The sequence below is a fragment of the Lagopus muta genome, chromosome 3 (assembly GCF_023343835.1).
Source record: "Lagopus muta isolate bLagMut1 chromosome 3, bLagMut1 primary, whole genome shotgun sequence".
Classification (NCBI taxonomy): Eukaryota; Metazoa; Chordata; class Aves; order Galliformes; family Phasianidae; genus Lagopus; species Lagopus muta.
The window spans coordinates 73,792,431-73,814,137 of NC_064435.1; the positions used below are offsets into that span (position 1 = coordinate 73,792,431).

Consider the following 21,707-nt stretch of genomic DNA (forward strand, 5'->3'; position numbering starts at 1 on the left):
TCAAGGAACAAGTAAGCGAGGATGTGGTAGAAGGTGCACCCAGGAGGATGTCTAGGGCAAGGAAGTCAACTCCACAGCTCAAAATTGGCTCTTCCTCTAGCTACAAGTGTTGGGATAGCAGGCTCTCATCCTCCTGGGGGACTTCAGCCACTCTGACATCTTCTGGAAAAGTAGTGTAATGAGCTGTAGACAATTCACGAGGCTTGGGGAATGTATTGAGTATAACTTCCTGAGCCAGGAAAAAGACAGCAAGGTCCAGCAAGGGTGATGCAATGCTGGACCTGTTGCTCACCAATGCAAGTGAACTGACTAATGACATCAGGAGTGGGGGTTGCCATGTAATGGTGGAGTTCAAACTCCTGAGCAGTATCACACAGGTAAAGAGCAAAATCAGGAAGTTTAATTTTAGGAAAGCAAACATCCAGTTCTTAAGAGAGTTAGTCAACAAAGCCCTCTGGGAATCTGGAAAGACAAGGGAGTTGAGCAGAGGTGGCAGATTTTTAAGGAAGCCTTCTTTAGGGCACAAGAACTCTCCATCCCCAGGTGTATGATATCTGGTAAGAAAGGCAAGAAACAGAAAACAGGGAGCTGATCCTGCCTCTCTACTTTGCACTGGTGAGACCTCACCTAGACTATTGCGTTCAGATGTAGAATCCTCAGTACAGGAGAGTTGTAGACCTGTTAGCACATCCAGAAGAGAGACAAAAAAGTGATTCAAGGGATGGAACATCTCTCCAATAAGGACAGGCTGAGAGAGCTGAGGATTCAGCCTGGAGAAGAGAAGACTCTGATGAGACCTGTTAGTAGCCTGTCAATATCTAAAGAGGGACTATAAGAAGGAAACAGACAGACACCTTAGCAGGGCCTGTTGTGATAGAACAAGGGGAAGTGGTTTCAAACTAAAAGAGAGGAGATTTAGACCGGATATAAAGAAGGTTGTTTTGTGTTTTTTTTAATAGCAAAGTTGGTGAGGCTCAGGAGCTGATTATCTGGAAGATGGTGGATGCTTCAACCCTGGAGACATTCAAGGTAAGACTGGATGGGGCTTTGAGCAATCTGGTCTAAGTGTAGATTTGTTGCATGGGAGCAGGAATAGATGGTCTTCAGAGGTTCTTTCCAAGTTCAAAGATTCTATGTCTTTATGATTCTAAGTGTAAGAATCTGACAGCTGAAATAACTGGCTTTTCTTTCTTGTATAGCTTAATTTCAATATTTGTACTTGACATATTTCCCTTCTATTGCATGTGAGATTTTGCTAAAACTTTTCATCTGTATGTTCCCCTGAATCCTTGTTCTCTACTTTTTATGCTCACTTTTCAGGTCTCGTTAAACAGAATTATTTGCTTCACTTCTCATTGTAAGACCCAGATACTTTGTATAGTCAGTCCAGCCCACTGCATTCTTTTTTCTTCTGATAGCTTTTGTTATGGTCTGCGAACTTCATATCAATCTGCTCTTGCCCTCTTTTTCTTCTCAATAATTAACCCAGGGAGGTGTTTTTTTTTTTTTTGGTGCATACCTTAGTTCTGAGAGAAGAAAATCTCCCTTATCCTTTGTTGAGGTATTTGAACTGTTCACAAAATGTACCATCTCAGTGCAGCAGAAGTAATAGGAAGTTCTGTCCTTGAACATATATTCTTTCTTTTGTGGGAAGTATGCAAAGGGAAAAAATGAAGAAAAGGATAAATACTAGATAATCAGAACAACATTTCTTGCTTGGTTATTTTGTTGTTGTTTTGATTTTTTGTTTGTTTTATTCTCTTCCATGCCCTCTGACACTGTCAGTGGTGAGTGGGAAGGAAATGCTGAAATCTTTTCTACCATTAGAATAAAGCAGAGTAAACATATTGTAATTTCCATATTACATATTTCCATTCCGTTACATTATGTGGATTTGATTATCTAATTCCTTCAAATGTATATATAAAATAATGAAAATGTTATAAGGTAAAATTAAAGGGTTAAAATGTTAAAGGGTAAAATTGCTTTATGGTGACTGCATTTAATTGCATTTCCTGAGTTTCATGTTCCACAGGCTTGCTTTTATTTTCTTTTCCTCTGTTCCTGTTGAATTTTAGTAGTCTGTAAATAAAATTCAAGACTTTTTAAAAATAAATAGTTGCAAATAGTGGTGTTAACTCCTAGGGATTAACAGTTAGTTAGGACATCCTCACTGCATTCTTTTCAGTTAAGTTCAAAGTGTACATGGTAGCTTTATACTTCATCTTCTATTTATTATATTTCAGTTCAGGAAAGGAATGGACAATCCCTTAACAGGGATTAGAAATAAAAAGAAATAGAAGTTATTAACAAACGTAATGACTGATGTATATCAGAGGGCAAAGTAACAAAAGGCATAAGTAATCTCTTGGAGTTGGCTGTGCAAGGCAAGAAAGAGAAGGATCCCACTCTGGCTGGGCCTTACAGGAGATTGCGTTACAATGAACTACAGAAGAGTTCAAGAAGACGTGAGTTTTACCCATTTTGTCCTGTGTTATTTTTCTTTGTATCATGCTTCCATTCCAGGTTTTCTCTTTTGCTATATTAGTTTTGAAAGTACAACATAGACTAAGGTGGGGGGGAAGCATTCTTTATTTTGAGAATGATGCTATAAAAAATAGCTTACATATATTTTATAGGCAAAAAAAAAATAGGACCTCTGAGACTGGCAGGAACAGTACTTTAGGTAAAAACTATACAGGTATTCTAACAGTTTCTAGCTGGGTATTTATCTGTTTTGCAAGATAAGCTGTCTGCATTATCTATTGCTCTTTAACACCTCTGATAATATCTTTCTCTCTGCTTTTTATTTATTTCAGTTGTCACAAGCTACAATATAACTAATTTCAAAACATTCTAATCAATTTGATTTTCATACAATAAAAGAAAAATATCATTCATTTTGCGCCCACTGGCAATGGCAGCTCAGTTCAACTATATTAATGCATGCCAGAAGATCTCTAGAATATGCATGGGCTGTTATTCATCTAATACTGCTTTGTGAGATTGTTAAATGACTTTTTGCTGCTCTAATGTGGAGAACATACTTGAAGACGAATGCAAACAATAAATATTTAAGTTAACTTTCAGATTTTTCTACACCAGAGCTAATCTGCTGCCTGTGACATTGCAAAAAAATCTTGGGAACTTGTTCTGTAACTCTTGCTTTATATAGCAACAAGACATGCAAAAACTCTGAAGTTCTGTAGTACCTTTTTTTGTTTGTTTGTGTTTAATCTCCAACCATCTTACTGACTCACCAGCTCTGCCTCTAACCAGATTGTAAGGTGCTCATTAGTGGGCTGCCTAGTGGCTGTTTTTCTCAAAGCTTGAACTAAGGGAACCTTCCCACAGCTAGAAATGAGACTTTGCCTTGTGGGTCTTTGGCACAGGTCTGTGTTTCAGCTCCTGAAGTAGAATTCAATTTATCTAGGTATTTTTCTTTTTTCTTTCTTTTTTTTTTTTTTTACTGTTGAATATAAACCTCTTGCAATTCAGCTATATCAATAAATATCAAATAATATTGTGGACTTGGCCTTGAAATTATGAATTATTTCTAATTAAGATCTGTACAATAGTCACTGTTATTTATTTCTGTATTTTTAAGAGAAACAGCAAATACTTGAATGAATAATAGGAACACAAAGTCTTTATGTTCCAAATGTCTACTGTCTTTCAGCTGTTTGCAGTGCACCCTAGTGCAACCAAGTCTTCTTGATTAGTATATCTGAAAACTGAGTTCTGAGTTGGTGTGGGTACAAAACTTCTAGTAGGGGAAAATCAGTGGTAAGTACTACATTTAAACACTTCTGCATTTTTTTTTTTTAGTAACAGTAACATGTAAAGAAAACCACATGGCATAATATCTGTATAACATAGAAATATATTATTTTTTTTCAAGGAACTGCTTTATCTCTCTTCAAACTCCTTACAATGTTTCAATAAATATATTTATTATTCAGTTCTTTTCTTGAACTCTGTAAACTTTAATTTTGTATAAAGTGATTTTTCCTCCTATGTAGGAGAAATTGTGCCAATGCATAGGTCTTTCTTATAGACTTGCAATCCAAGTATGATGATGTAAAGAAACAAGTTATTTTCAGATACTTGGATAAAAACAGACACAGGAATCTCTCATATAATGTAAATATTTTGCTATAATTATATATTTTTATATATGCTTTTCTGATTTGCATTGTATTCTATGTGTTTACCAGAAAGCATTATTTTACTATCTCAGGCATTTCTGAGTACTATAGCAACTAAGGCAGAAATACAACATTTAAATGAACAAACTACTAAATGAATGAGAGATCTTCAGAATTTTGTCCATTAGTATTCTACAACATTTTCATAATAATATTAGGAAATAAGAGAGCAGTCACATGCTTGGGAGACAAACTGTAGATTAGACAAAACATTAAACAAATGCCAATTTTTGTACAATTATCTCCACTGCAATGTCTCATTATGTCAAGTGCAAATGATTTGCTGAACAAGTATTTACATTGTCTTTTTCTGTCTCTTTGCTAATGACAACATATTAAGTTCTGATTAACTGTTCTTTATTGTAACAGCTTAGAGATGTTCTACTGTCATGGTTTTCATATTAGAATAAGAAAAATCCTTTAAGAAATATAATGTTTATTTCTTGGGAGGGGGAGGAGGGGGAGGTTGTTCTGTTTTTAAGTGAGAGAAAACGTAGCGCTCTGTTTATGAGTCTTTAGGTTTTATAAAAGGAAAGATTCAGGTGCTTTATGTACATTTTTTTATAATTTCTATTTCTGAAAGCTGCATAAAGACAAACTGCTCAAGTAGATATTAAAAGCAGAGTTTCAATACATTTGATATTTGTACAGCTGTCTCTCATTTGGAACCATGACTTTTGTATTTAACACTTTCCTGAGACTTTCCCAATGTCTTTCCCAAGAATCTTACCTGCTAAACAGTGAAGGATTACAGAATATACTAAGTGAAATGTTAATATTTCTCAGAATAATTCTCAGTTACTAGATGCCACTGAAGGCAGACAAACCAAAAAACATCTAACTTCAGTCTTCAGCCTGAAGCCACTGCCTATGAATTTTTTCCTGAAAAATAGATCTGGTCAAGTATTGACATGTTTCATCTATGTTTTTAACAAACTTCCTGTATTTTCTCTAAGAAGTAATCATTGTAGCTACTGTCAAGGTAAAATTCTTCATGCATTAAAATAAGGATGAAATTGGAGCAATATTCAATTGAAATTAGAATGCTTTGGTGGTCTATCAATGGGATTCTATTCTACTTTAAGCAACATAGCTATGCATTTTATAGTCTGAAGTGCCAAATATTTCTGAGAAAGAATTTTACATGTAATAGCACGAACCTTGTGACAGAAATTGTCATAGTTCTGTAATTCTCTGTCACCAGGAGAATAGCTATGTACAGATGCTCATGTTGAACTCCCTGTGCTAATGTAGGTTGAACAGTACCTCGACCTCCACAATACTAATCTAATAATTATAAAATAAAAAAAAAGTCAGTGAGACAATACTTATATTTTAAACTAAGTGATATGAAAGGATGAGTATAGTTGGAGTGCAGCCCATTGAAGATAGTTTCCACATTTGGAGGCTGAATATGGGGTAGAATACAAAGATATAAATCCTGCTTTCCGAGTCTAAATGTGCTGAAGAAATAATAATGTCCAGAGCTTCATCACTGTACCAGCCATTTTGTAGGTACGTTACTTGAATGCTCATTCAGTTCATTGTATTACACTTCTAATGACCTGAGAACAGATGGGATACAGTCTACATAGACAGCCAAGAATTTAGTGTTACTGCAAACTTTTAAGAGTCAAATCGAATAATTACTGTTACTCTAGTTGCAGTGATACAAACAGGGAGTATTTGAATTGCGTCCCATTAAAACAGAATACAATCTTCCAATCTCCTTTGACTGTGGTGATTTTTTTATTTGCTAAAACCATATTCTTTCTTCTTTTACTTACATTTACCTACTATGCCCAAATTTATATAGTGTGTTATGTAGATATAAGTTACTTTTAGTTCTTTTCTTACTATTTACATGCTTTTGGCCAGTTCCTGTCACTACACTCTTTCTGGCCCGTAAGGAACCACTGATAGTTAGTAACCACTGGTTGTACTTTGCTTGTAATTCTTTATCCTGTAATTGATTCTAGATTCATAGATAGTTCATTCTACAGAGACTGATAACATTATTCTCAAAATCTTGGCACAGTAACTTCCTTACAGTTCCCATGGGTTTTCCTGTCTGGGCTCAGAGCCAGGTTTTGGTGACCTAGAACCAGGCTCTGGGGAAAAAGCTGATTGTGCAAATGAGCCACGAGAAGTGTGCTGGACCCTCTCATGCTCAGAATGCATAGCAGATCAGATCTCAAGCCATGGCCCGCTACCAGTAGTTACTACTATAAAAATATTCACAAAATAATTCATTAAGCTAAGTGAAAACTAGAAACACAAGGGCTGTTCCAGTTTTGTTTATCAGTAGTTCCTCCTATTTTATTATGTTGACCCATGAGTCAGAGGCAGCTGTTGGTGGTATGGCAGTAGAGCTTGAACTTTCCTACCAATATTCTGTTATATTTTGTTGTGCAAGAAATGGCAGCAGAAGGGCAGTCTGATAGTGTGGCATCTGACATGGAAGTGGGTATGAATTCCTCTATGTGAAAAAGAATTGCACCCACTGACATTCGCTGATGTTGCTGAATGTTTCTAGAGTCTAAACATTGCTTGTAAGCACAGTAAGATGATGGATGGTGCAGTTCAACAACAGTGCCGCCATAGCATGTGTGATACAGTGGGTCACCTCCACTGTAGCAGATGTTTACAAACATGGCATTCAGGCTCTTGTTCAATGCTGGTGAAAATACATAGCTAATGGTGACTAGCTTGATTTTTCTCACCCTGTTGAATGCTGGTTTCTCTACTTATTATATATTCATCACTCTGGTTATTTATATCAGCCGCTATCCAACCAGGTGCCAAGTAACGCCATGGTAAAAAAAAAAAAAAAAAAAAAAAAAAAAAAAAAAAAGGCAAAAAACCAACAGAACAAAATTCCTATGATTGCACCAGCTTCTCAGCTACATAGTCATGAAATGGGCTTTCCTGTTCTTAGTATCCTTTTCTGCCATTAATGGGTAGAAGAAAATACAACCTGTACTCCTGCTCTTTGTGCTAGCCGCTCCGGTTCCCTGAAGTCCTTTTTGGTAGTCCTCAGGCTTCTCTCAGCCATTATTGTCAGCATGAGTTATCAGTAAAGGATAATAATCAAAGGGGCTAATCAAAATAGGAAGTTTCCTAGAAATATTCCTGGCCTGGACACCAGACAGGTGGCACACTTTCCTATATGTAGGATCTGGTGACATATAGGGTCCTTTGTTCCCCTCAGAAGGGAGTGGCCTATGACAATTACACTTCTTTCCTTTTTGGCAGAGGCAGTCTTGAAGTATGGAGTCAACCATCTTACCCTAGACAACCTTGTGGGTGGACCTTCCACTGCATCTTCCCTCATCTCATCCTTGTTGATACTTTGCAACAAGTTGTGCTCTCTTGGCACTGCTTGTTCACATCATAACTTGAGTAGATTTCCATAAAGATTAAATTGACTATATTTGTATGTACAAACCTTGAAATTTCAATGGTGTTTTACATCTGTTTTTGTCTTGACTGAAAAACATGACTTTTTTTTTTTTGTATTCTTTACAAATGCTCATGTTGCATGCAGATGAAACATAGGATGATATTGCAGCCAGCTGAATCGATCTACTTCTTGTCTCTGTTTTTATCTTGGCCTTAGGAATGACATATTTTATGAAGGTGGGTTTTAATTATTATTTATATGTCTCTTTTCTATAAATATTATTTCTCTCTTACTCATACTGTATTATTTCTCTCATTTTAGGAGTTTAGGTAGATCTACAAGAAAACTTTGTATGCAACAGTATTTTCAAAAGGATTCACCTGTTGTTTTTCCTTGTCCCAACCAAGTAACAGTAAAACATTCACTTACAAATGAATAAGGTGCTTTCTGGACACACACATGTCTACTGAAATGCACTTGCCAACCAAGTATTTGCTACATGAGAAATTTGTAGTTATCTGGTTGTACTATGATTTTTTCCCACACTTCTTAATTTATTTTTATTTATTTTTTTTTTTTATGACTTAAAATACTTTGTGTTCACTTGTACTGAAGATATCCAGAGGCGCTGACATTTAATTAAAGAAGACTCACTATTGTATGACCTATAAAATAATATTTTTTTTTCTTTTAGTAGTAGATACTATCTAGTAAGCTTCCCAAAAATATTCTTCTTTCTGAGAAGACTTCTGGAAAGATAATCACACATGAACATGGATTGATCTAATAACCACCTGTTAATTATTGGATTTGTAACTATAAACTGCTGAAGCCAAATCATTTCAGTTAGACATTCCAAATACAAGTACTGAAGTATATCTAGAAATCTTTTCTGTGTCTGCTATATCCTATCCTCAGGTGCAGCTACTGCATAGTTCTCTCAAAACTGCTCATCTGATGTTTCCTTTCTGTTTGCAGTGAACTATTTTCTTTGTAAAAATATGAAGAACTGTCTGCCTATGTATCTTAAGCTCCTGTTTGCTTAGCTGAGCCTATTGCTTTATTTATTGCTCAGCTTTATTCATGTAAGATTCTGTCCAGTCTCTTAATCTTGGAACTGACCAACTGCTTTTCAGAAGAATACTGAACTGTGGTTATTTTAGGACAGGTTAGCTGTAATTTTTCAGGAAAGTTGGGTAGTATTTTTTCTATTTGTTGACTAAACATGTACCATTTATAATATTCAGAAGACATGAAAGCATTTGATCTCTAAATCTCTGAAGGAATCATGTTAAACAAATAGAGAATTTTATGTACCTTAGAAGTTTTTCCTTTCCAAGCCAAACAGAAAGTGATGTGTTATTCTTGGGGGAAAGCAAACTAATACCTTGGAGAGAGAGCTTTCACAATTCAAAGCATAGCTTTCTGCCACTTTATCTAAAGGTCATCATCCTTGTTCCACAGCCACAAGAAAATCCCTATAGGTGCTTCAATGAGGCACAAGAAGAAGGCATAAATGCATGCAGTGGATCAGATTATGTGAAAAGGGTTTTACCCTCATGTTTCACACTTGTCTATTAGGCCTAAGTTGGAGGATAACACTTGGTCTTGGCCTAAGATTGGTGGCTGTACAACTGGAGCTTGAGCTCTTGTAACCAGACTGCTATGAAAATGTTTGCAATAACCGTAGTTATGCTGTTATATCACTTGGTATCCCTTACTTCATTTTTGAAGAAATATATGAGCATGAGGTTTCACTTAAACTGTGCAAATGTCTGTTTTCAGTAGTTTATGGAAAAGTAATTCAATGATACATTCCTTACAATGGTTAAATTTAATATTGCCTTGAACAACAATAGTAAAGTCCTTTACAAAACCTTCAACAGATACTACGTCTGGGAGAATGAAGTACTTCAGCTATTCTGAAAGGCTAACCTGTTTTTAATGATGTCATTTCCAGTTACAGGGGAAATATGGGTACTGCTTTTAGTAAAAGACAGAGTAAAATCCACTGTGGGTCCTTGAAATATGAAGAGATGTCTCTAGAAATATTCTACACATTAGTTAGTTTATTTAGCTTACCTAGGGTTTTTTTACATTGGTATTTATTTTTTCCTTCTAAGGCTTAGTGTGTCATTTTACTGACTTATCAGCAGGAAGCTCAGCAGGAAGCTGACTGGCTCTAGCTTTGACAAGTCAGCCACATACTGCATGTCTTTTTGTGTCCACAGATCACAATGATGAGCTGGAACAACTATTTGGAAAGAATGGGAATAACAGGAAATGAAGAATTTCCTTTTATAATTCAGTTGATTTCAATGGACATGCAAAATCACTTTCCGCTAGGGACAGGTATTGGATGCAGCATTTGCATAGACTTGTGGTAGATTTTATTGTCTTCTGAATTAAGAGAAGCTAAAAATAAGTCAGTTTGAATGAAGGGAAATTCTTGCCAAGAATTTACTCCATGTACAGTTGAAATGCATGTACACATTGTAGTGAAAATTAGCAAATGTTATTTAATAGAATATTTCTCAACATGTTTGATGTGAACATTACATGTTGTAGATATAATAGTAATTTCTGAAATTTGAGCAAATGGCAGAAAGTGTACTTAAAACTGCATTGTGATAGGAAACAGAAACCATTTGTTTGAAATACCGGAGCAGAGCCTTGCAAATAAAGAAGTCAGAATTGTACCCACTTCTTTTTTTGGTATGCATATGGTGTCTAATGCTATCAGGTTGAGGTGTAGTTTCAGCTATCAGATGCATTTTGGATTCTGGGGAAACTAAATTGTCTTACTCATTTCTACTTCTAAGGTGTCCTCCTGTGTGATCTTCTCCCTGGCAACTTCTTTAGACACTGCTTACACTCCAGTATACATGTATCTCTGCACACAAAGTGATAGAAACTCATTCAGTTGGAGTTAGATGGAAGGCATCATGGCATGTTTCCCCCTGTGTATACTCTGTAACATTTTTATATAACTAAAACACAAAGTATCTGCCTACCATCTTCTTTCAGTGGGTTGATTACAGTTACCATACTCTAAGGCAGTACTTGATCTGACTAAACTAATCCATACTTGCATTCTTTTAATATTGAATATATACAAACTGACACATGTGGATACAAAATCCATCACAGCTTCTGTGACCAACACAAAATTAAAATGCTGAGCTTTAATTAGATCAGGTCTAGCTCTAGTCTGAAGTTGTGGTTTCTCCAAACCAGGTGTGGTGTCAGTCACATGCTGTGAGTGAATGTGCCAGATATGTTTTCAGGCCATTGGTGCGCCATCATGCTGAAATTTATTCTTATCTAAAGGCTGAAGCCTCCCTTACAGCAAGGAAGAGAAAGTAACTGGGTAAGATGATGTTAAAAAGAAACTATTGCATTTCTTGTTCTTCAATGCAAAATAGGCTGCAGGACTTTGATCAAATACAGTCAAATGCAGTCTTATTTCATTTCCTTCTCAAGTTGGAGCTGTTGCGGAGCTGCTTCTTTGTCTTGCAAAAGCTTTAGTGGTGGGCAAATGCTTGTGCAATTAAAAGGAAATTACGTACATAAAGAAATTTGAAAAACAAACCAAACCAACTGACCAACCAATCCAACCCAACAGGAAAAAAAAAAAAACCCCACAAAAACAAATAAACAAAACAAAAACCCAGCTCCACATCACTATTAAGTATGTGGAACTGTCAAGAGGTAGCATACTAGATCTGAGTAAAAAGAATTCTGGCTCTCTTGGCATATATGTAAATTCATATATGTAGTATGTGAACAAATAGAAATTTAAACCTAAATTTAAATAAATGGTTTTGCCTCCTACAGATAACATTGGATTTTAATGGATAAATATTGCATGAAGTTGCAAGTAAATGTTGCCTCTTAAAATTTGCTTGTTTTCTAAATTAACTGCTAAAACAATTTCTATCAGCTATATTTGAGTGGTAGACAAAGTGTAAAAAAGTAGTTAATAAATGAAATAGATCCAGTGTTTGGTAGTGTTTCATTGTGATTAAAACAATGGTTGCTTTCTCTTCTCTTCCCTTTCTGGCAATGCTATCATATGGGAAAATGGGGGCAAAAAAATACATTGTAATGAGAACAAGGAAAACTTTTGTAAGAAAATTCACTGTTTTTACATTGTAATACTGAGTTTAGAGAACATGAAAGACAGTGAAATGCAAGTAAAATGCAGTGAAAAGTCAGTAAATCAGAATGAAAATTTATGGATAAGAGAAGAAGTAATATGATGTTTTACTTGATTTAATGAATTTGATAAAAGTTGAAGAATATTTTATATGGAATAAAAAAGCATGAACTGAAGCTATTCAGTATAAATGTAAATTTGGTTATTTGATTCTGTAATGTGCTTTGCCTTGCCATCAATCAATTCAGAGGCTTTCTTTAATTTTGGTACTTACCTTTCTTACAGGACTGAGGTTGAAACAATTTTAACAGTTCTTAGATTTTTACCTTTGGAATGAATATTTCCTTGTGTATACACAGACAGAAGAATTTTGTCCTGTACCTGTAACTAGCAACTTTAGAGTTGCTAATGCTAAGTATGTTACATACACTGTCCCTATAGTATTCTTTTTGTTTATTTGCTTTTTTGGTGTTGTTTGGATGTTTCATATTTTTGAGGGGGTGTGAGTGTTCAGAATAGAACACTAAATTTTGTCTTACTTTTTGTTTGTGTACACTGGGTGGGGCTAATCTTGGCTCATTAATCATACAGGTGCACATACTTTCATTTTTTGCCTTCAAAAGGAATTCATCCAGGCAATTCAGAATTCACCACTTTAACTATCTATGCAGGGGTTTTGACGTGATTCATTAAATAAACTACATGTGAGCTTCTTAATTTGAGGTCATAAAATTTGGATTATTATCAGTGTATTACTGTTAGATGAGAAAGACTTTAGAGATCCCTCTTCCACCACCTTTCAGTGCAAATGCAGGCCCAAGATCTCAGAAGGTCTTGACCAGAATATGTTTTCAAAAATAAACAATGACTGCAATTACTTTTATTTTTCTCATTTGAAACTGCTGCCTGAAGAGGACAGTAGCATTAGGCTCTCAAATTCTTCTAATAGAAAGATGAACAAGAGGGACAGCTTTCATCTCTAGTAAGTTAGAAAAAAAGACTTTGCTATCTCACTGGCTTTTCTAATGGTTCTGTAAGTAGTGACTTTCAGAATCAAAAGATTAGAATACATGTTTCTACTTTTGTTTTACCCAGTAATGTCAACACGTTGCTGGTTGTTTTGCAAAGATCGGAGTAAGATGATTTTTGTGCATGGTCCTATTAAGAGAGAACATTTTTTATTTTACATCCTGCAGCTGTTGCTCTGTAAATTGAGGTTACTAGATATCTGCCTGTAGTCTGAATCTCTAAGATGAGCATGTTCAACCTGCAGCCTATGGGCCACATACAGCTCAGCTCAGCTCATGCTGTGGCTGCCCCTTGCCCCACTCCATCATGGCAGCAGGTCTTCCTTGCCAAGCAGCCTCACCTGGCCCTCAGCGTGCACACATCGCTCAGCAACAATCAAACATCAGTGTGCCATTAACAATTCCTTAGCTGAAACTGAGACATTTGTAGTATACAGTGCAGTGCTAACTCAGGATTTGGCGAATAATTTTATGCATTTTAATACATTGGCTAAACACAATAGTTTGCATAGCAAAACTTACGTAGCTGTGATTTTTGATAAAGGAATTTGAGAACAGTTTTCGAGATTGCAATAAAATAATATTTTGGTATATTTGCAATTCCTTTTCAGTTGATATTTCACTATATATTTGTGTATATATATGTATGCATATATATATATGTAAAAAGTTCTGTTGCCTATATACATTAACTATATTGCATACTTTATATGTGGGCTAAGGTAATTTCTTTCCACTAACTGCAGCCCAGAGAAGCGAAAAGTTTGGACACCTGTGCCCTGAGACGTCTCCTCACACTAGCTTCCTTTTGTTCTTTTGCATGCTTTATATGTAAAATCTCTGATATTTCTGTTCAACAATAGTAAAACAATGTTACAGCAGTAATTAAAAAATCCCTACATGCTGGATGCTGATTTAAGCATACTTTAACAACTCATAAATTACTGGAATGCTGATTTGGTGTAATATATTGTTGATATATTCAAAGCACACAGAAAAGAACGTAGAGGAGAGGGGAGAAATTATTTTATCTTGTAGCCCAGCATGATAGGCTTAAATTGTCTGTTATTCTTTGAGTGCTTTTCTAGTATGGTTGGTCACTGAAGACTTTGTGCCTGAATTGAAATAATAACAGCACTGACTCTGAAAAGGCTTAAGCATGCTAATAATTTCCATCTCATGAATACTTCTATCAATTCTGATGAGACTATAGAAGTTCATGAAGTCCTGTGGGCACTCAAACTTTAAAATCCACACCTGAGGCCATAGATGATCTCATTATTTAGTGTTTAAGATTCTGTAAGACAACAAAGAACATAGCTTGCAATTTGGATCACATCTAGGTAAGATATTTTTAGTATCTTAAGTACTTTAGATACTAAGTATAAGTACTGTAGCTTTATAGTACTTATTGTTTCCAAGTCAGTTTTAGTGGTAAACTGAAAGCTGCCACACCTCTGAATCCAGCTTGCTTCCATTGTGTGAGAATTACCTTGCTAGTTCTCAAGGACAGGTCAACAATAGTCTCTATGTATTATGGGTAACAGCAGAAAGGAATTCTCACAGCATCCTGCCCTTCTGCAGGAGGTTGCAATAGCAATGTAGTATGATGCACCTCAGGCTGCTGCTAGTTTTCTTCTCACAAACCATAGGCCTCTGAGCTTCTTCATCTCTACAAAAGCAGCTCTCAAATCTCTGAAGTCTCCTAAGTGCCAGAGTGTCAGCTGAAAAACCTGCACTTCTATGCTGCTGTCAGGAGACAGAACATGAAAGTAGAAACATTTCCAATAGTCATGTCCTTGTCCTTTTCATAATTCTGAGTTTCAGCCAATTCTGATCAAGTTGCAAATCATAAATTGCAAATAAAAAATTTACAAGAATCTCCTTAATCTGTAACTGCTAAGTGTAAAAAAAGACACACTGTGCATCTTTTCTTAGTTTTCTAAGCTTGTTTATTTTAGCTCCTGGAAACTTAAACATCTTGTTGATAGACAAATAATTGTCTGCAGAAATATCCATGTGTGCAGGTCTCACTGAACATAATGCCTCCTATTTATTTCCATAGAAATTACACCTGGCACGAAGAGCACAATAATATTTGATAGAACAAATTCTCAGCTATGAAACACTGTTTTCCAATATAACCACCACCATTAGCAATGCATTTTTGCCAGTGATGAACAAGATCCTGCATGTCTTACTTATAAATACCAGCACCAGTGAAAGTAACACACTGTTGCTGTTACTGCTGCTGAAAGGCTCCACCCACCTGCTCACGGTGCTCACATTCACTGTCTGACGTCCAGAAATGTTCAGCAAGTGCCAGTGACTGTCAATAGGTGGAAATTTTTCCTGTATGGGGGAATTCAATTCTACACCTTTGCTTCCTACCCACTTCCATGTCAAACACTATTTTGTCAGACTTCTCTGCTGTCATCAGTAGCATGACAACAAAATGTAATGGAATATTGGTGGGAGGACTCTTTCTCTACTGTCATACCACCAACATCTGCCTCTGACTTTGTGGGCCAATGTAATTAAATAGGAGGCATTGCTTTTGGAGCATATTTATTCAGGTAAGACCTATATCCAAGTAATGAGTGCACTACATAGAGTCTTAAAAAACATACTTCACCTCTTCTCTGGTCATCTGCTGAGACTGATTTATTTATTTATTTATTTATTTATTCCTCAGTTCTGACATTTCCTTAGGTGTAATATTCCTGATTCTGAGGTTATTGCTTTTAAGTGTGGTTGACATAGTTCAAGTTCAATAAAATAGCCCCCTCTCTATGTGAGTGACAGACAATCCTTTTAATGTAAATTGAGGTTATTTCAGTATTGAGTGTGAAACTATGCCTGAAAGCGAAAACCACCTGAGAAAATTGTTGCCTAATTACCTTTTAATTCCTTGAGAATACAGAATTTCTTCATGAATGAAATTGTAAAAGAAGTGACAAAATAAAGATATCTTGTGCTTTATCATTGATCGTTCACTTGTCTTTATGTTTCTAAGATTAATGTTTTTTTCAACAGATTTTATCTAAGATCGATTTTTTAAGCCAATGAACATTGAACTGAATTAGCATTCTGTAACTACCCTTTTATGTGAGATAGTCTAGATAAATAAATATTTGCATATGAAACAGGAAAAGCATCAGCTTTCTATAATGCCATCAGAGTATCTTGCATGTTCTGCATTTCTCCCTACATAAGAGATCATTCCAATATAAATAATGTTTGCCTTTAAAATAGAATAACTATCATTAGTTTCTCCTTTTTGATTTAAAAAATGCTCTCACTCTGTTATTTGTCAGTATTCTTTTCTGGAAATCTTTTGATATTGACTTGCCAAATAAACTAGATAGAAAATAGTTTAAAAAAATTACTTCTTCTTTTAGAAAGATAGGTTGGAATTAGTCAAATTCATGTTTTTTATTCTGCTTTTGATATTACATGCAAATTCTTACCTTTATTTATTGATTTATTTTTCTCCTTTTATTGCAGATGGTCTGCTGAACCTCTGGAGTACATATCAACAGATAGAAGGCTTCTTCATGCCATACTGTCTCCATAATCTCAAATCCCTTTCCACATCTCTAAGAAAACTGTATCAGATATTTTATTTATTTATTTTTTAAATAATAAAATTAATGCATAGAATCCCTTTATTTTGGAGTGCTAGCATATCATATTTTTAGATATAGACACACTGTACCTTGTTTATACCTGCAGATTATTTTGGAAACCTATTGAGTTATCTGGTGATTTACACAATTTTGAAACCAAAACTAACAAGTTCTTTTCTTATCACTGTTGATACTGACAATGACATGAAAAGGAATCAGTAAGATCACACAATAGGTACAAAATTCTGTATAGCTTTCAGAAGCTTTACGCAAGTAGTCTGAAAGAAGGAAAGAACAAAAGCAATTTTCTGAAATATGTAAGTTATTGAGATTGAGGCCAAAGAATGTAGTAAAAAGTTTATTTAAATAGGTGAGACAAAGTGTGAATATGTAATAAACAAAGCCAGAACAGCTGCTAGTAATATCTACACAAATTATGAATATGTCAGAAAGCATTATTTTTACGCTTTGTAAAGAACTGATAATAGTATTACTGATTCTATGAACACCTAATGTGAAAGAAAATGTCTGAGATCCTTTTGAAGTTCTAAGCATTTCTGAAGCTAAACTAAGCTACGTTAAGCTATTTCTGAATAATTCAAGTGCCTGCACAGGCAAATGCACCAAAATCTAGGTGAGCTAGTGCTTTGTATCCCTTCTAGTTCATGATCTATAACACGTGTAGACTGTTATCTGGCAGTAGCCACCTAGAAGGACTCTAGTTCTTGTACCATTTATGTTTGTAAATGAGAGGTGGATAGCACAGGAGTCTGTGACATTTTTTCAGACTTATAAAGAAACCAAGGAGTTGTGTAACAGCCTTATGTTACACTCTGTAAGTCAGACTGAAAGATCTTATATATTTTTATGGTTCCTAACATTAATTTTGTAGATATAAAGAAATAGATTACCAAAGCATATCTCAAATATAGGGCTTCTGCAATAGTGGTTAATTTATTTTTCTTATTTTTAGCTTTGCTGCATCAATACTGTAATCCATATGTATGGGAACTGCTGAGTCACGGCCTGAACCTCTGATTAATCACCTGAGGGGAGCCATGAGTCAGCCAGAGGAGCACAGGTGAAGGCAATTCACCTGTGCTGCCGGAAGGGGTGGAGCCAGGCTCCAGCCCTCCTGGACCTATTTAAGAGCTGGCTGGATCTCTTCTGGAGATCCTCCTCTTTTGGTATCTTCTAGTGAGCTCAACCCAAGGGTAAGCTCTTCTACTTATTCTCTTTTGTGATCCTTGTTTGCTTTGCCTTACTCTTTTGATTATATTGCAATTATAACATCTTGGTTATACACTTGGCGAGCCAGGCAGGCTGAATATACTGAAATTAACATCATGTCTTTCCTGTGGAATTTCTATAAATGGGTCAAGGGGGAGAACAATACTCCTCTAGAGAAAATGATTCCAGGGCAGATCCCAGGATTTGAGGGATCGCCCTATTATGAGTTAGCTGCCATCATTGAAAAATGGGGTCCCTTACGTGTTATGGGCAATCTCTCCCCATATCGCATGGCGGACTATTTTCAAGGACTTGGCAAGGATATCCTCATTACCAAAGAAAGACAATTGGCTGCCTCCATGGTGGCATGGCCACTATTAACCGCTTTAAATCATGCGGACTTAAGAAACAATACTTTAGAAACCGAAAATCAGCTTTTGAAAGATAGCATTGAAAAGCTGGAGCACGAACTTGGCGTTTTAACGGGGAAGAAGCCAATTCTACATCTTCCTGTAAGCCAAATTTGTAATATTTCAATAAATGATGACCAGGCTCCTGAATCAACAGACTTCGTTGATCAGGACAACAAGAAATCCAAATCAGACCTTGAATGTCCAATTCAAACTGATCCATTGGAAGTCTGTCCTGTTGTAACCCAGAAAACAAAAAAAGTACAGGACAGACCGGCAGGGGTGCCGCCTGATCAATGGCTCCCTGCCCAGACTCATTTACATGTTACAGCTCGGCCGTACACGGCAACAGAATTAATGGACTTAGTACAACGATTTCGGCAGAAGCCTAGAGAAAGTGTGCCGGCTTGGTTATTGAGATTGTGGGATTCTGGGGCAGAAAGTGTTTTGGTGAATGGCCCAGAAATATCTAAGTTGGCCACCATGACTGTCCATCCTGCTCTCAGGCAGAGGTTATACGTAGGCAATCAATATCGTGATGAAAGCCATTCCATACTAGAATGGTTAATGGCGGCCTGCCGTATGGTATGGCCAAATAAATCAGACATACCGTTACATACAGGTATGTGGTCCTCCATGGAGGACCTTCAAAACTATATCCGTGAACTGGGTGTAAGAGAGGCCATCTATGAAGATACATTTGATGGCCCTGATATGGTTAAATTTTCAGCAGGGATGAGAGATTTAATTCTACAGCAAGCTCCCTCCCATCTGTACGGCACCCTAGTTTCGATATTAAATCCCCTTGTAGCATCAGAAGCCGTAGTCCAGCAGGCTGTCCAGTTAGTTGCCGATTTGGGAGAAACAGAATGCCTGCGGACTAGGCGCAATATTCGGTTTTTGGAGGAAGCAGAGGTCCCGCCGGTAAATAAAACCAAAATGCCGGCTACTCGAGCTCCTCCATCGGGACCCATAAGGGTATCCCGAAAACAAATGTTTAATGATTTAATTTGGGCTGGGGTCCAATTTGCTAAGATCGACCGCCAGCCCAACCACGTCCTTCTCCAGCTCTGGAGACAACTAAAGGACAATCAAAAATTCCAGAGCTACCCTAAGAAATCAAGGGTAAGAGCTATAGAGAGGGTTCCAACAACAACATGGAACCTAGAAGATTTTATTATTCCAAACAGGAAAAAGAAGCCACCTCAGGTGTCTCGGGCCACAATGCCTGAGCCGTCAGAAGCAAAAGAACTGGCCCTAGCACAATTCATGCAGTGACAAGGGATGTTAGTCCCCGTAGGGCCTCCAGACGGGACCGGAGGCCCTATGTAGAATTAACGATTTATTGGTCCCGAAAAAATATTCAGAGAGTTATGGCACTAGTAGATACTGGAGCAGAAACATCAATTATCTATGGAGATCCGGGAAAATTTCATGGCGACAGAGTGATGATTGGTGGTTTTGGGGGACAGACTATTCCTGTCACCCAAACATGGTTAAAATTGGGGGTTGGGCGTCTCCCACCCCGGGAGTACAAGGTGTCTATTGCCCCAGTCCAAGAATACATCCTGGGCATAGACATTCTATGGGGTCTGGCTCTCCAAACAACTGTGGGAGAGTTCAGACTTCGACAAAGATGTATCAGTATCCAGGCGGTGCAGGCAATATTAAGAGGCCATGCGAAACATGAGCCTGTTTGCCTGCCGAAACCGCGCCGGATTACTAATGTTAGACAGTATAGACTCCCGGGTGGGCAAGATGAAATATCGAGAACGGTGCAGGAATTAGAAAAAGTGGGCATTATAAGACCTGCACACAGCCCGTATAACTCCCCCATATGGCCGGTGCGAAAGTCGGATGGCACATGGAGGATGACAGTAGATTACAGAGAATTAAATAAGGTCACGCCGCCTATTCATGCGGCCGTACCCAATATTGCTTCCCTAATGGACACATTGAGTAGGGAGATAAAAAAACCTATCATTGTGTCCTAGATCTAGCAAATGCATTCTTCAGTATCCCAATTGCTGAGGAATCACAAGATCAGTTTGCGTTTACGTGGGGAGGCAGGCAGTGGACCTTTCAGGTCCTGCCACAGGGATATATGCATTCACCAACGTATTGTCACAATCTAGTGGCGCGTGACCTGGCTGACTGGAGAAAACCTAATGATGTTAACCTATATCATTATATTGATGATCTCCTGTTGACATCCGACTCACTGGAGGTAGTAGGACAGGCAGCAGATTCATTAACTGCCTATTTACAACAAAGGGGATGGGCTATAAATCCCCAAAAGGTGCAAGGTCCAGGCCTGTCCGTAAAATTCCTGGGGGTGGTTTGGTCAGGAAAGACCAAAGTGCTACCCAGTGCTGTTATAGATAAGGTTCAGGCATTCCCAGTCCCTACAACATCAAAGCAGCTGCAAGAGTTTCTAGGTATATTGGGTTATTGGCGTTCCTTTATACCTCACCTTAGCAGCTGCTAAGGCCACTATACAGACTCACAAAAAAGGGGCAGCTATGGGACTGGGGGAAAACCGAACAGGATGCTTTCCAACAAGCAAAACTGGCATTTAAACAAGCTCAGGCATTGGGTATATTCGATCCTACCCTCCCAGCCGAGTTGGACATTCATGTTACTCAAGACGGCTTCGGTTGGGGCCTGTGGCAACGCCAGAGTTCTGTTCGGACCCCCATTGGTTTCTGGTCTCAGGTTTGGCACGGAGCAGAAGAAAGATACAGTATGATTGAAAAACAGTTATTGGCTGCCTATTCGGCATTACAGGCAGTAGAGCCAATAACTCAGACAGCTGCAGTTATAGTCAAGACCACTCTGCCAATTCAGGGGTGGGTGAAGGATCTGACCCACCTTCCTAAGACAGGGGTGGCCCAAGCACAAACAGTGGCACGATGGGTTGCCTATCTCAGCCAAAGGAGCAGTCTGTCTTCATCCCCCTTGAAAGAAGAACTTCAGAAGATCCTAGGCCCAGTTACGTATCACAGTGATGCACCAAAAGAAATACTGGTCGCTCCACCAGAGAAGAGTCCCGTTCAGGAGGGAAAATATCCTATCCCTGAAGATGCCTGGTACACAGATGGGTCCAGCAAGGGCAACCCGAGCAAGTGGAGAGCAATAGCATACCATCCTTCCACCGAGACAATCTGGTTCGATGAAGGGGATGGTCAGAGCAGCCAATGGGCAGAACTGCGAGCCGTGTGGATGGTTATAACCAAGGAACCCGGTGATGGTATCCTGAACATCTGCACAGATAGTTGGGCTGTGTACCGGGGGCTCACTCTCTGGATTGCACAGTGGGCCACCCAGGAATGGACTATCCATGCCCGACCGATCTGGGGCAAAGACATGTGGTTAGATATATGGAATACGGTCAAACACAGGACTGTACGTGTCTACCATGTTTCTGGTCATCAGCCCCTACAGTCACCGGGAAACGATGAAGCCGACACATTGGCCCGAGTTCGATGGATTGAGAATTCACCATCTGAGAACATCGCCCGCTGGTTACATCAGAAGCTACGGCATGCTGGACAAAAGACAATGTGGGCAGCTGCTAAAGCATGGGGACTGCCCATACAACTATCTGATATTGTCCAGGCATGCCAGGATTGCGACGCTT

At 37.7% G+C, this 21,707-nt stretch overlaps 1 long non-coding RNA gene across 2 annotated transcripts; it reads left to right on the forward strand.

Annotated features, from left to right (window-relative positions):
* The first annotated feature begins 883 nt into the window (after positions 1 to 883).
* On the forward strand, positions 884 to 16,810 carry LOC125690761 (uncharacterized). Of its 2 annotated transcripts, none has more exons than XR_007375781.1 (4): positions 884 to 1,029; positions 3,680 to 3,786; positions 7,756 to 7,847; positions 16,306 to 16,810. It is a non-coding gene; the product is annotated as an uncharacterized LOC125690761 (long non-coding RNA). The 2 variants fall into 2 exon arrangements; XR_007375780.1 differs by lacking the exon at positions 16,306 to 16,810 and adding an exon at positions 9,843 to 10,836.
* Positions 16,811 to 21,707: the final 4,897 nt, after the last annotated feature.